Source organism: Hordeum vulgare, chromosome 2H (assembly GCF_904849725.1).
Source record: "Hordeum vulgare subsp. vulgare chromosome 2H, MorexV3_pseudomolecules_assembly, whole genome shotgun sequence".
In the NCBI taxonomy this organism is placed as follows: domain Eukaryota; kingdom Viridiplantae; phylum Streptophyta; class Magnoliopsida; order Poales; family Poaceae; genus Hordeum; species Hordeum vulgare.
This window is the reverse complement of record NC_058519.1, coordinates 454,596,018-454,610,820: the sequence shown is the minus strand read 5'-3', so window position 1 is coordinate 454,610,820 and position 14,803 is coordinate 454,596,018. Positions and strand designations below refer to the sequence as shown.

The 14,803-nt window shown below is 40.7% G+C and overlaps 1 long non-coding RNA gene across 1 annotated transcript; it reads right to left on the bottom strand.

Annotated features, from left to right (window-relative positions):
- Positions 1-13,378: 13,378 nt before the first annotated feature.
- LOC123430244 lies at positions 13,379-13,899 on the bottom strand. Its single transcript, XR_006622902.1, has 3 exons — positions 13,869-13,899; positions 13,536-13,641; positions 13,379-13,428 (listed from the first exon to the last, which is right to left on the bottom strand). It is a non-coding gene; the product is annotated as an uncharacterized LOC123430244 (long non-coding RNA).
- Between the last annotated feature and the right edge of the window lie 904 nt (positions 13,900-14,803).

The following is a 14,803-nucleotide window of genomic DNA, read 5'->3' as shown; positions in this document are numbered from 1 at the left end:
TCAAAAGATTTTATGATGGGTGAATAAAGAGAGTGTTCTAAAGAAAATAGGATAGCTCCCCCAAGGGACGTGCATTATATAGAATTTGCATTTGAATACAAAACGCACACGATGGGATCATCACTTTTTCTATATCTATAAAAACACTAGACATGTTAAAATAGATTCATAAGAGGCAAGGAAGACAAATGAAACACAAAATCCAATGTAAAGATGATTAGCAATTCCTATCACATGATGGGAATACCAATTGTCAAGGACAAGAAGTATTTTCGAAGTGATACTCATTGGTAGATCACAAATATATCCAAGATCATCTTTACCCATAAAACGCAAGCAAATGACACTTGTAGAGCTAACATGCCACCTAGGAACAGGATAATTTACAATATCAACACTAAGGGGCAACACGTCAAATGTACACATTTTCTAGGTTTGTAATATGCACATAGCATATTACTCCCCCATAATGTGATAAACCAACAACATTAACAAGTGGAAAATTAAACCAACAAGAGATACTTAATGGACCATATAGAATTTGAATTTCTCATGAGTAAGACATACCACATAGAAACTAGATAATCTTGAAATATCAAAACTAAGTGGTATTCCCCATGTATACACATTTATAGGATTGTGAGGATTGCAAAGCACATCACTCCCCCACAATGGGATAGTCCATTAATCTCTCACAAGAGCCAACAAAAATACAAACAAGATGCAAATAGGCTCAATACAAGACTCACATGTACATGATGTGCAAACCAACAGACACATACTCGATTACTAAAGATAAGCAAGTTGGAAGCACAACATATACAAACGCATGCAAGGTACAAAACCACAACATGCAAAGGGGAAAACACCTAACAATGTAAACAGTTTAAGTATAAGTTATCGTATTGAGGCACATTGGATATAAGATAGAAACTCGATAATCCAAATGACTTGGCTTGAGATAATATGAATGATGAAGACCCCTTAGTTCTTCATTATGTATCCAAGTCTCTAATGTACTCCATAGTCACCTATTGATCAAGTTTGAGCTTGTTGGTCCCCAACTACGTTGGGTCCTAAGAGGTTAATCACAATAGGCTTGGCAACCCAAATGGTTCTTTTCTTGACACCATTTTGAGTACCAACAAACTTGGCAAACACATTGCCAACCTTATCCTTCCCAAGGTAATAGGTATCATCAATAGTGATTGGGTTGGATAAGTTACCTCTCGTGCAAGACGAAGCGACGTGACCCTTCTCACGACATAAGTAGCAACATCTACCCTTTGTTTTCTTCCCAGTTGATTTCTCACCTTGGGGAGTGTTGGCTTGGGTCTTATTGGGAAGAGGCCTTCCTTCAACTTGTAGTAGAATATGTGATTGAGTTTGTGGCCGCTTCCCTTGTTGCCTGTGACTTTGAGACTTCGTCTTCAGAGGGCAAGATCTAACATGGTGCCCTTTAACTTTGCACTTGAAGCAAATGATTTTGGCCGAATTATTGACTTGTTCTAGGCCCCTCTTGTTCTTGTTTGAGTTTACTCCAACATCATTTTTGTCATTCGGAGATGTTTGCTCACACAGGACGTTGTTGAGTGTGGACATCCCTTCATGACACTATTCCAAGTCTTTCTTCAAAGAAGTGACTTGGGCCTTGAGCTCTTCGATTTCCTCTGCACGGTTAGTATCAATGCAAGTACTAGAGGAAGTGTAAGCTTCAATGTTAGAGCAACAAGGCAAGGAAAGTAATTCATCACACAAGGTAGCAACATTATGAGTAGACGAATTACGAGGACTAGCATATGGAAATAGTGTACTTTGACTAGAAGTAGTGCCATTGTCCACATGAGGCTCACTTGATGTTACCTTCGTGATGATAGCCTCATGAGCTAACTTTTGCACATTATGGAATTTTAGAAGATCGGCATGAGAGCTTGTGAGCATTACATGGTTTTCTTCCAACTTCCCATAATTGCTAGTTAGTAAATCAAGTTGAGCACGTAGCTCAACATTCTCCTTCAATGTTGATACTTCAAAAGAGATAGGGTTAGATGTACAAGTATCATCAACAATATGAGAGGAGTAAGTAGCAATTAGAGACTTCTCATGAGTAGACTGAAGCTCCTCAAATATCTTAGAGGTTTTGACGAGCTCTCCCTTGACATTCTTGCATTCAAGGAGAAGGACCTCAAAATCCCTTTTAAGTTTATCATGAGCAACTTCAATCTCTCCTTTTGAAGATCTTAAGTCTCTACATGCTTGATGACTCTTCTCAAGTTCATGTTCAAGTTGTTCACTTTTAGCTTGTTCATGATTAAGTGAATCATTACAATTTTCAATGTAAGCAAGAACATCTTGGAACCTTTGAAGAGCGTTATTTTTAGCTTTATGAAGAATTTTACTGATCACATAGATATTTTTCAGTCAAGTCATCATCATCATCCTCATCGCAAATATCATCGTTATTGCACAGGGAAGATGATACCTCATTATTACCTCTTGCCATGAGGCACATGTGAATTGGAGGAGTTGATGATGATTCTTTTGGTGAATCAGATTCTTCATTAGTCAAAAGTACTTCATATTTCTTGATTTCCCCTAAATGATTAGTCATAGAGCAACTAGGGAGAAACAAGATATTTTGATCAAGAGGACACGAGGAAGCAGGCATATCACCACAGACATTTGTCGAGGGATCTTTAGGTGAAATGCATGACCTATCAGCACAATAATTTACACTATGTGTGGTGCTAGATATGCTCGTGTCCATAGAGGCCATGACATTTTCATCAACATATATTTCTTCACTCACCATGTCATTACCTTGTGAGATTGAAGATGCTGAGGTGTGCAAGCAATCGGATATGGAAGTAGTGGTGGACTCTTTAAGATCGAAAAGAGTGAAGAGCTCATGCACCAACTCCTTCATCATAATACCGTCTTCATCAAGATTGGACCACCATATATATCTTCAAGTTTAGTCCAAACTTCATGAGCTGACTTGCATGTCGAGATAGACTTAAACACTTCAGGACTTATGGTTCGATGAATGGAAAGAAAAGCCTCACAATCAAGATACATCTCATTAGTAGATGAAGATGCATCATCCTTTTTGTCGGCAATCCCTACAAGAACAATTCGTAAAGTATTTGGGCCCATGGCCCGAAAGTGATGAAGCATACGAATTCTCCATAGGGTATAATTTGTGCCATCAAAGTCAAAGATGCCATTGTGCACTAATCCAATAGTCGACATCGATACTCTCTAGGTCGTGAAACCTAATTAAAGAGAGACCTAGCTCTGATACCAATTGAAAAGACCTCGATAACGCCTAGAGGGGGGGTGAATAGGCCATTTAAAAACTTCTTCAGATTTGGCTTGAAACTAATGCGGAAATAAACTAAGAGAGTACTTGTCAAGCACAAATCCTAGATGCACTAGGCACTGCAACGTGTATCCACAACACGATCTACCAAGATGGACACAATACAGTTACTAACAAGCACAAGTAAGTTACACAAACTTACTTGAGCTGTATCACACGACAAGTAGGTGAACAACACAAGATACTAGATCACACTATATCACACGATATATCAAAAGCTGCAAGTATGAACGTGTGGATATAGAGGGTATGCTTGAATGATTAATCTTGTACAAGAAATAGCCAACACAATATAATGAGCACAACCAATATGCAATGTATGTATGCTCAGTAACACAAGTAAACCACAAGTAAGGAGTTAGGGTTAAGGATAACCAAGGTCACTGAGACGAAGATGTATCCCGATGTTCACTTCCTTGGAGGGAAGCTAGTCACCATTAGAGAGGTGGATGTTACCACGAATGCACACCAATGCCACGAAGGCTCACCCTATTCTCCCTTTGAGATAACACCACGAAGGCGTTTCTCAACCACTAGTGGTAAGCCCTTGAGGTGGCTTCCAAACCCTCACAAACTTTTCCGGGGGTAATCACACGGATTGATTCCTCTTCGAAGACTCCTACCGCCTAGGAGTCTCCAACCTCCAAGAGTAACAAGATCACAGGGATTGCTCAAAACTTGCTTAAATCTCAAATAGCTCGGGTTGAGAGGAGGAGAGGGAGACGATCTATCTTTTGATTGAACAACTCTCAAAGGGGCTCACAAATGCTCTTGGGATCTAAGATTTGGTGTGAGAAAATGTGTGTGAGGTAAAAGTGTGTTCTTATGAGGATAAGGCTGTGTTGGGCAATCCTCTCACAAAGTGGGAGGGGGTATTTATAGTGGGGAGAGAAAAACAGCCGTTGGGGACACTTTAAGTCACACACGGCCCGGACGTCCGACGGTTTTCGGAAGTCCGGGCGCCCGCGAGGGGTCGGACGTCCGACAAGGGTCGGTCGTCCGAGAGCTGTAGATATGTCTGGAAACACAGTGAGTTGAACAGGCACCGGACGTCCGGAGAAGGCCGGACATCCGAGTTATTCGACTCAACTTCTTTTGGTGGGAGGTTCCGGATTTCCGAAAGGGGACGGACGTCCGGCCCTTGGACGTCCGGAGGGAGCCGGAAATCCGAGTTATAGAGCTCATGTTCTTCTGGTGCAGGGCTCCGGATTTCCGAAGCATGTCGGTCGACCGAACCTTGACCGGCCATCGGACGTCCGGAGGGAGCCGGAAGTCCGAGTTATATGGCTCAAGTTTCTCTGGTGCATAGTTCCGGAATTCCGAAGTTGGTCGGATATCCGGGCCTCGTACGTCCGGAGGGAGCCGGAAGTCCGAGTTATATGGCTCTGATTTCTCTGGTATAGGATTCCGGATTTCCGAAGTTGTCGGTCGTCCGGCCCTCGGACGTCCGGAGGAAGCCGGATGTCCGAGGCACTAGTTCTGTTTTCAGATAACAGCAGAGCAGTGGAGATGTGGTCTGAGCAGAACAGTGGAGATGTAGTTTGAGCAAGTTCATCGCAAAACCTGTGATACCCTCTTAATAGTGCGGGATCCCTAAGGACTCAAGAATCATAAAAGGGTACTGATGATCCATACTTGAGTGTATACTTTTATTCGCTGATCATCACTCTGCACCACTAACGTCAAAGGAAGTGATACCTTTGAGTTAGCCCTTTCACTTGATCTTGATATTGTTGTTCCTTCTTGGCTCAAGTTGAAAGCAAGACATGATGAAGTCTTCAAGTAGCTCTTCCATACACAATGCGGAAAGCCTAGCTTATGTATTCATCTTCATTTGTCCACCATGTGAACATCCACAAGAATCAAGCATGTAGTGCTCAAGAATGCTTATCTTGATCTTGTCCTTGTTAGCACATGAGGTTGTCCTTATCAACACATGATCATTGACAATAGTTTCAATGATATATTCGTGCTGATCCACTTGAACTTGCACACCACAATCTTGATAACGATCACCACTTGACGTCATCCTTCATGGGTTGTATGAGATCTTCCTTTTGACGCAAGCCCAATGGAAGCACACCTAACCCCCACATAGGAGTCTCACAAAGACCATGGGTTAGTACACAAACACGTAATGGACAATGCTTACCATACCATGGGATCACTTGATCCCTCTCGGTATATCTTATATGCTTTGTGTGTTAATCATCTTGATTTACTCTTTGTCTGAGATCTTGATCAACCTAGTGTCTCTATGACCATTCTTTGGATAATACCTTGAATAACATCTTGGTCATCATATAAACTCCTTGAACCCAACAGATGGACTTCAAGAAGTGCCTATGGACAAATCCTATAAATATAACTTAAGGCAACCTTTAGTCCATAGGAATTTTCATCAATTACCAAAAACACATATGGAGATATATGCTCTGACACACACCAAGCACTTTAAGATCTTCGTGATTTACATCACTAGAACGCCCCCTTTTAAACCATTCATGCTTAGCGCGAATTTGGGCGGTTCTTTCTTTGCTCTCATTCATGGAGACACGCATAGCTTTCAAAGTTTCATCGAAGTTGACCTTGGGAGGAGCGCATCTAACTTTCAAAGCATCAATATCACAAGACATCCTATCAACGCTCTTAGCCAAATCATCTATTTTAAGTAGTTTTTCCTCTATGGACGCATTGAAAATCTTTTGGGAGTTGATGAACTCTTTGATATTACTCTCTAAATCAAAGGGTAATTTGTTGTGATTTCCATAAGAGTTGTTGTGGGAATTTCCATAATTGTTAGAGGAGTTACTAGGAAAAGGCCTAGGAACATTGTTTCCTCTAAAAGCATTGTTGTTGCCAAAATTGTTCCTACCAACAAAATTTACGTCCAAACTAGCGTTGCTACTCTCAATCAAAGAAGATAGTGGCATGTCATTAGGATCTAGAGTAGCGTTTCTACTAGCAACCAAATTCATCAACTCGTCCATCTTAGCACTAAGCGAGTTAATATCTTCTATAGTGTGGACCTTTTTGCTAGCAGGGGACCTTTCAGTGTGCCACTGAGAGTAGTTGGTCATGATATTGTCTAGGAGTTTTGTAGCATCTCCTAACGTGATTTCCATGAATGTTGCACCTGAGGCGGAGTCCAAGATATCGCGAGAAGCGAAATTCAAGCCAGCGTAAAAGATTTGTATAATAATCCACAAACTCATGCCATGAGCGGGACAATTTCTAATCATAAGCTTCATCCTCTCCCAAGATTGTGCAACGTGTTCATGATCAAGTTGCGTGAAATTCATGATATCGTTACGTAAGGAGATGATCTTAGCCGGCGGAAAATACTTGGATATGTAAGCATCTTTGCACTTATCCCAAGAATCGATACTATTTTTAGGCAAAGAAGAAAACCAAGTTTTTGCGCGATCTCGCAACGAGAAAGGAAAAAGTTTCAACTCAATCACATCATTATCCACATCTCTTTTCTTTTGCATATCACAAAGCTCAATAAAGGTATTGAGATGGGATGTGGCATCTTCACTAGGAAGGCCAGAGAATTTCTCTTTCATAACAAGATTCACCAAGTTGCGTTGATTTCATACGATTCCGTACTAGTGGCGGGAGCAATCGGAGTACAAATAAAATCATTATTATTGGTACTCGAGAAGTCGCAAAGTTTGGTGTTTTCAGCCATGATGACATCAACAAACAAACAAGCACACAAGCAAGCAAGAAAACCGGCAAAGGAAAACGGCCAAAAGGCAAAAGAAAACGGCAAAGGAGAAAGGAAAAAGGCAAAAGAAAACGGCAAAGGAGAAAGGCAAATGAAAACGGAAAATGTGAAGTGGGGGAGAGGAAAACGAGAGGCAACTGGCAAAAAAAGTAAATGCAAGAGATGAGTTTGTGAGACCTACTTGGATAGATCTCTCCTTCCCCGGCAACGGCGCCAGAAATACTACTGCTACTGCAACAAAGGACCTTCCAATGGCGCCGGAAATAGTCGTGTTGACGGAACAAGGAATCCTTCTGCTACGGCTACGCCTTAAGGGACTTCCTAGGCAAATATGCAAAGGATTTCCTCCGTGGCCTTGGAGCCTTGCGTTGGTGTTCCCTCGAAGCGGAAAGGGTGATGTAGCACAGCGGTGGTAAGTATTTCCCTCAGTTTGAGAACCAAGGTATCGATCCAGTGAAGGAGTATCTCAAGTGCCTGCACAAACACAAAAAGCTTGCTCCCAACGCTATGAAGGGGTTGTCAATCCCTTATAGATTGTTCGCCAAGTGAGAACTGAAAGCAACAAAGTAACAAAGCAAAGTAAAAGCGAAAGTGGAAACGATAGGTGTGAATAGACCCGGGGGCCGTAGTGTTTACTAGTGGCTTCTCTCATGAAAGCAAGTAGACGATGGGTGAACAAATTACTGTCGAGCAATTGATAGAACCGCGCAAAGTCGTGACGTCATCTATGGCAATGATTATATCTGTATGCATCATGTCCAAAACAAGTAGACCGATACTTTCTGCATCTACTACTATTACTCCACACGTCGACCGCTATCCAGCATGCATCTAGTGTATTAAGTCCAAAAGAACAGAGTAACGCCTTAAGCAAGATGACATGATGTAGATGGACAATCTCATATCTACGACAAAGTCCACCTTGTTACCCTTGATGGCAACTACACAATGTGTGCCTTGCTGCCCCTACTGTCATTGGGAAAGGTCACCACACAGTAAGAACCCAAAAGCAAGCACTTCTCCCATTGCAAGAATCATAGATCTAGTTGGCCAAACAAAACCCAAGACTCGAAGAGACTTACAAGGATATCAAATCATGCATATAAGAAATCAACAAAGACTCAAATATATATCATAGATAATCTGATCACAAATCCACAATTCATCGGATCTCGACAAACACACCGCCAAAGAGGATTACATCGGATAGATCTCTATGAATATCATGGAGAACTTTGTATTGAAGATCCAAGAGAGAGAAGAAGCCATCTAGCTACTAACTACGGACCCGTAGGTCTGAAGTGAACTACTCACGAGTCATTGGAGGGGCGATGATGTTGATGTAGAAGCCCTCCAACTCCAAAGTCCCCTCCGGCAGGGCACCGGGAAGGGTCTCCAGATGAGATCTCGCGGAAACGGAAGCTTGCAGCGGCGGAAAAGTATTTTCGAGGATCCCCTGATTTTTAGCTATATTTTAGGGAATATATAGGTGAAGGATCTAGGTCAGGGGGGCGCCAGGGAGACCACAAGCCTACCCACCGCCGCCCCCCTGGTGGCGGATGGGGGGCTTGTGGGCTCCCTGTAGCCCTCCTGGCTTGGCCCACAAGCCCCCTGATCTTCTTCTGTTCGGGAAAAAATCATTTCGGAAATTTTATTCCGTTTGGACTCCGTTCCAAAATCGGATCTGAAAAGAGCCAAAAACACTGAAAAAATAGGAACTGACACTTGGCACTGAATTAATAAGTTAGTCCCAAAAAAGATATAAAAGGTACATAAAACATCCAAAGATGACAAGATAACAGCATGAAACCATCAAAAATTATAGATACGTTTGAGACGTATCAGTCTCCAATCCCTACAAAGGTAGCAATGTGGGCCCTTCTTCTCTTTCTTACCATAGCGTGCTTCCCACCTTGATTGTGCCACAACAGCTATCTCTAAAATGGATCGGAGGATTTAGATTTGGCTTGGTGGCTTCAAATAGTGGAAATTGAGTTAGAGGTAGTGGAAAATGATTGAGATGTTTTGGGTGATTTGGAATTTGATCTCTAAGCACTTAGCAAAAAAACGGATCCCTATTAATAGTACACGCAAAGCTATGAACTCGCCTTGATCTTGGATCACTAAAAGATAAAATATGTGTCCTTCGCCTTGCCAATACTCGTCATTGGAGAGAAAAAAAATAAGAGAGCGCGCCCATGGGGTGGGGGGAGGGGTCACCAACCATCTTTGTATTTGCATCTTTTGTGACATATCAGAAACACATTTGAATGATGTTCAATCCCAAAACTTGACCCTTCACCTACTCCATATCCAATTGTAGTCATACATCGATATGCTCCTCACTATAAGCTTGAATCTTCCAACTTCAAGGATTTCGTTTTGCACTACTTTTCATAGCAATTCTTTTAGAAAAAATCTTTGCAATTTATATAGTGCATCAAGCAAACCATGGTGCAAATTCAATGCAATAGAAATCAAATGGGCACGACTTAGCAATTAACAAATTTCTTTCGAGTTATATAAGAGTATTTTGCCCTCAGTGGAGACCTTAATAAACAAAGGGAGTGCCTAGAACTCAGCTAGCAGAGATTTTCTATGGTCTCATTCATATAATATTATTGTATTTTTTATTTATCCTTTTTGTTTCCTTTAATCCATCATTTTATTTTTTTGGGCTGACATGTCGTATTTTTGGTAGTCGTTGCTATGCCTTCCATCTAGTCGACCCAAAAACTATTCGTTCGGTTTTTATTGTTGCACGTCGCATCTTTTAAAAAAATCGCCAATAAAACTAAAAATGAATGAGCAAAAAAAGTTACATAATGGCTTGTGATATGAATTGTGATATATTAGTATGTCCTTATTATATGAATTGTGATATAATATTTTGTATTTTTCTTAGTGAAAACAACTTGATTCTAGCTTTTTCATGTAGTTGTTGCACAAATAAGATTTGCAGTTGCGACTCGCATGTGAATACTTGTAGTTGAGATCCGACTATAAATACTTGCAATTGCACTCCGACTATGAATACTAGCAATTGCAACCTGACTTTGAATAAATGCAGTTGTGACTAGACTTTGAATCCTTGTAATTGCAGCCTCACTTTAAATACTTGCAGTTGCGACTCGACTTTGAATACATGCAGTTGCGACCCGACTTTGAGTACTTGCAGTTGCGACCCGACTTCGAATACATGCAGTTGCGACCCGACCTTGAATACTTGCAGTTGCGATCCGACTTCAAATACATGCAGCTGCGACCCGACTTTGAATACTTGCAGTTGCGACGTGACTTCGAATCCATGCAGTTGCGACCCAACTTCCAATACATGTAGTTGCGACCCGATTTTGAATACTTGCAATTGCGACCCGACTTCGAATACATGCAGTTGCGACCCGACTTTGAATACTTGCAGTTGCGACCCGACTTTAAATATTTGCAGCTGCGGCCACGTTTCAAATCTTGTAGTTGTGACCCAACTTTGAATACTTGAAGTTGCGGCCCGAATTTGAATATTTACAGTTGCCGTCACAATTTAAGTCTTGAAGTTGCGACCCGACTTTAAACATTAATGTCATTAATATAAAATTGAAAACAAAAATAAGACACCAAAAACATTAAAAAAACACGAACTAAAAAGTTAAAAAAAACACTAGAAAGTAATAAATTAATAAATAATAAAAGCCTAAATAAACAATTTTATAATATATGATAACAAATAAACATTAAGTTTAATGAAATGAATACACTTATTCAGGAAAAGGGAAAACAGTAAAATAAATTAGTTACAAAGTGTTTACATGTACAAGAAAGAAAGAGTAAAACACAAAGTAGGAAAATATGAACAGAGAAACAGTAAATAAAAAATAAAAAATAAAACCGAATGATAACAAGAACCAGAAAATGAAATTCAAAAAAAAAGTTCACCTCGTTTCAGCTTCTCTCCCACAAGTACTTGTAGCATAGGACCAACAAAAAAAAGGTAAAAAAATATTAGCGTTGAAAAGTCAATAATGGTCCTAACCACACAAAGACCCAGTCTTGACTCGCTCACACACAATAAACAATGACAGAAATAGGAGAAAATTATACACGTATAAATCTGAGTGTCTTAATGTACTGGGTATAGAGGTGATTGAGACCAAAACAAAAACTCAGCTAGCTGAGAACTAGCAAAACCGCTTAAAATACATACAGTTGCGGTCTCTTTTAAAACATACCGTTGCAATTTTTTTTGAAGAACATGTAGTTGCGACCACCTTCTAAAAACATGCAGTTGCGACCTTTTTTGAAAACGTGTAATTGTGGTCCGCTGTAAAAAAACATATAGTTTCGACCCGTTTTGAGAAGCATGCAGTTGCGACCCCTTCTTAAAACATGCAATTGCGACCTGCTTTGAAGAACATGCAGCTCCGACCTCACCTTAAAAACATGCAATTGCGACCTTGCTTTGAAAACCATGCAGTTACGACCTCGTCTTGAAAACATGCAGTTTCGACCAGCCTTGAAAAATATGCAGTTGCGGTCGGCTGTAAAAACATGCAGTTTTGACCCGTTTTGAGAAGCATGCAGTTGAGGTCCCTTCTTCAAGACATGCAATTGCGGCCCCCTTTGAAAAACATGCAGTTGCGACCTAGTCTTAAAAACATGCAATTGCGACCTTGCTTTGAAAACCACGCAGTTACGACCTCGTCTTGAAAACATGCAGTTTTAGTCAGCCTTGAAAAACATGCAGTTGCAGTCCGCTTTTAAAACATGCAGTTTCGACCCGTTTTGAAAAGCATGCAGTTACGACCCCTTCTTGAAAATATGTAATCACGGACCCTCTTGAAGAACATGGAGTTGCGACCTCGCCTTAAAAACATGCAATTGTGACCTTGCCTTGAAAACCACACCATTACGACCTTGTCTTAAAAAATATGCAGTTACGACCCTGCTTTAAAAACATGCAGTTTCGATCAACCTTGAAAAACATGCAATTACGACCCCTGCTTAAAAACATACAATTGTTATCTCATCTTAAAAATATGCAGTGTGGGGAAAAAATATTTTGAGATCATGGAGAAAAGCTAACAACATGAAAAAAAATATATAAAATAAAGAAAAATGAAAAAAATAACAATTATAGAAATGAAAATTGCATAGAAAATAAACCGGTGAAAGAAAATAAATGCGAAGGATTAACAAACACTGAAATAAAACAACAAAGCAGAAAATTAAAGCTCACGTGGCTTGATATTTTTTTTTGACATGGCCTCATACACATAAGTAGCTCAAGAAAGTTCACGGGTTGTGGCATGCCATCAAAAATGAAAAAAGAAAACCCAACCGTAACAACGTTGTACAACTAGGAAAGAGTGAATCACCGCCTAAAAGGAGAGAAAAGCTAATCTATACTACTAATAAAAGATCAAACGTAAACTTCCCTAAGTACACACAGGTATTACCCACACAAAACCGAACATGGATCTGCACCACACAATTAGGCAAGAAATATAAATCTAACGCCTATCCACCATCCACGCAGCACCACAGTGTGCATTTACCAATTACAGTTAGGCTGACCGTGCTCCACCTCCACCTACAGAGAAAAACTGTATGCACCAGGACGGAAAGAAAACAGAGGAGCCAATCAAGTGCACAAAATTAGGAGGAATAAACGGCAGACGCCGTGGCCTGCAACATCGCCGTGGCCTCCGCGTCCAACTCCCCCTCGCCGTCCGCCTCCTCCTCCCCCTCCCCGTCCGCCTCCTCCTCCCCCTCCCCTGGCCTGAAGCGTCGCCATCGCGAACTGGCAAAGGACCAGCCCGGTCCGGGTCCAACTCCCCCTCCCCGTTCGCGTCCTCCTCCCCCTTCCCCGTCGGCCTCCTCCTCCCCCTCCCCGTCCGCCTCCTCCTCCTCCCCCTCCGCTGGCCTGCAGCGTCGCCATCGCCAACTGACAAAGGATCAGCCTGGAGTCCATCCTGCAGTTAGACGACCGGGACGCGAGGCGACAGAACGCGGCTGCAGATACAAAAAGGAAGCACAGGTGCACAGTTATATGAAAACTGGAGAGTTTACAATTTAGCATCAGGTAATGTATTATATGTTTGTCAGCAGAATTTTTTTTAACATTTAGCAGACATCATACATGCAACATGATATACCCCACAAATGTTTATAATAGCAACTCTATATTTGTTCTTTAATTAATCGTCTGAAAATAAGTATTGGTGTCTCCAGTACAAATATTTTGTTTATATGCTCACTATACCTAGTTATAGACTGTACCCAAGAGATCAAATTGTACTTCCATTCCCACACGAGCCTGAAATGAAAATACCCACCAAGTCAGAATTACACACAACTTCCTGCATCTTCAAACTATTGCACGAATGAGGCAAGAGCAGATGGAACATAATTGAGCTTGATCACCTTGGGTTTCACAAGACAAGTAGGAGCATCTTTAAGGCACTCAGAAGCAACCCCACCATAAGCTCTCACCAGCCCGCCGGTTCCAAGTTTTATGCCTCCAAAATATCTTTACAATGTTTAAAGGAGAAAATTAGTGCAAGCTGTAAAGAGGTAACCACATTAACCACGTGCCCCACAAAAAGTAGTGAAATGTAAGTTCAACACCACTTATCTATAGTTCCATTTCCACAATTCGATTAACTTATACAAAATTAAATACCAACAAATTGGTAAAATTATTGGTCATGACAAAAATTCATGAAAATGAAGGGCATTATCTGACAAAATGGATACCTGATTACAACCACCATGACCATATCTATGCACAAATGAAATGATAGCAGAGTATATTGGCTTTCCAGCTGTGCATGTATACTGGTATGTTTGGCAGCATAAATGTATTATATGTTTAGCAGCAGAAAACTGGAAAGTTTCGAATTTAGCAGAATTGTATTATATGTTTAGCAGCAGAAGTTAACTGACATTTGATAGCAGCAGAATTTTTCATCTCACTACATGAACCTGATAGCAGCAGAAGTTAACTGACATTTGATAGCAGCAGAATTTTTCATCTCACTACATGAACCTGATAGCAGCAGAAGTTAACTGACATTTGATAGCAGCAGAATTTTTCATCTCAAGTGTAAAACAGGCAGCCATGGAAGCCAACAACCACGCTAGAAACAAAAATACAGTGGTAACAATATTATTATTACTGGTCGCCGAGTACTGCATCAGAAGGGCACCTGAGGAGAAGGAGAAAGCGACACGGCGTCCGCCCCAATGCGATCTTGCTCGAACGAGCCGCCGGCCTTGGCCCAGACCCGTTCTTCATTTTTTTACGTAAAAAAAAATCAGCTAATCTATTATATGTTTGTCAGCAGAATTTTTTAGCATTTAGCATTTAGCATCGGCTCATATTATCTAAAAACTGGAAAGTTTAGCATTTCGCAGAATTGTATTATATGTTTGGCAGCAGAAATGTATTATATGTTTAGCAGCAGAAAACTGAAAAGTTTAGGATTTAGAAGAATTGTATTATATGTTTGGCAGCATAATTGTATTATATGAAAAGTTTAGTCACGTATGCAAAGAGCTGGTTCTATGTAGATACAATATATAAACAATGTATGCTCTGCAAATGACTGCTACTTGACTCTAAGAAGGGAATAAAAGAATCATAGCAATTGCCTACATATAGTATGATAGAGCATAAATCTTAATTTCAT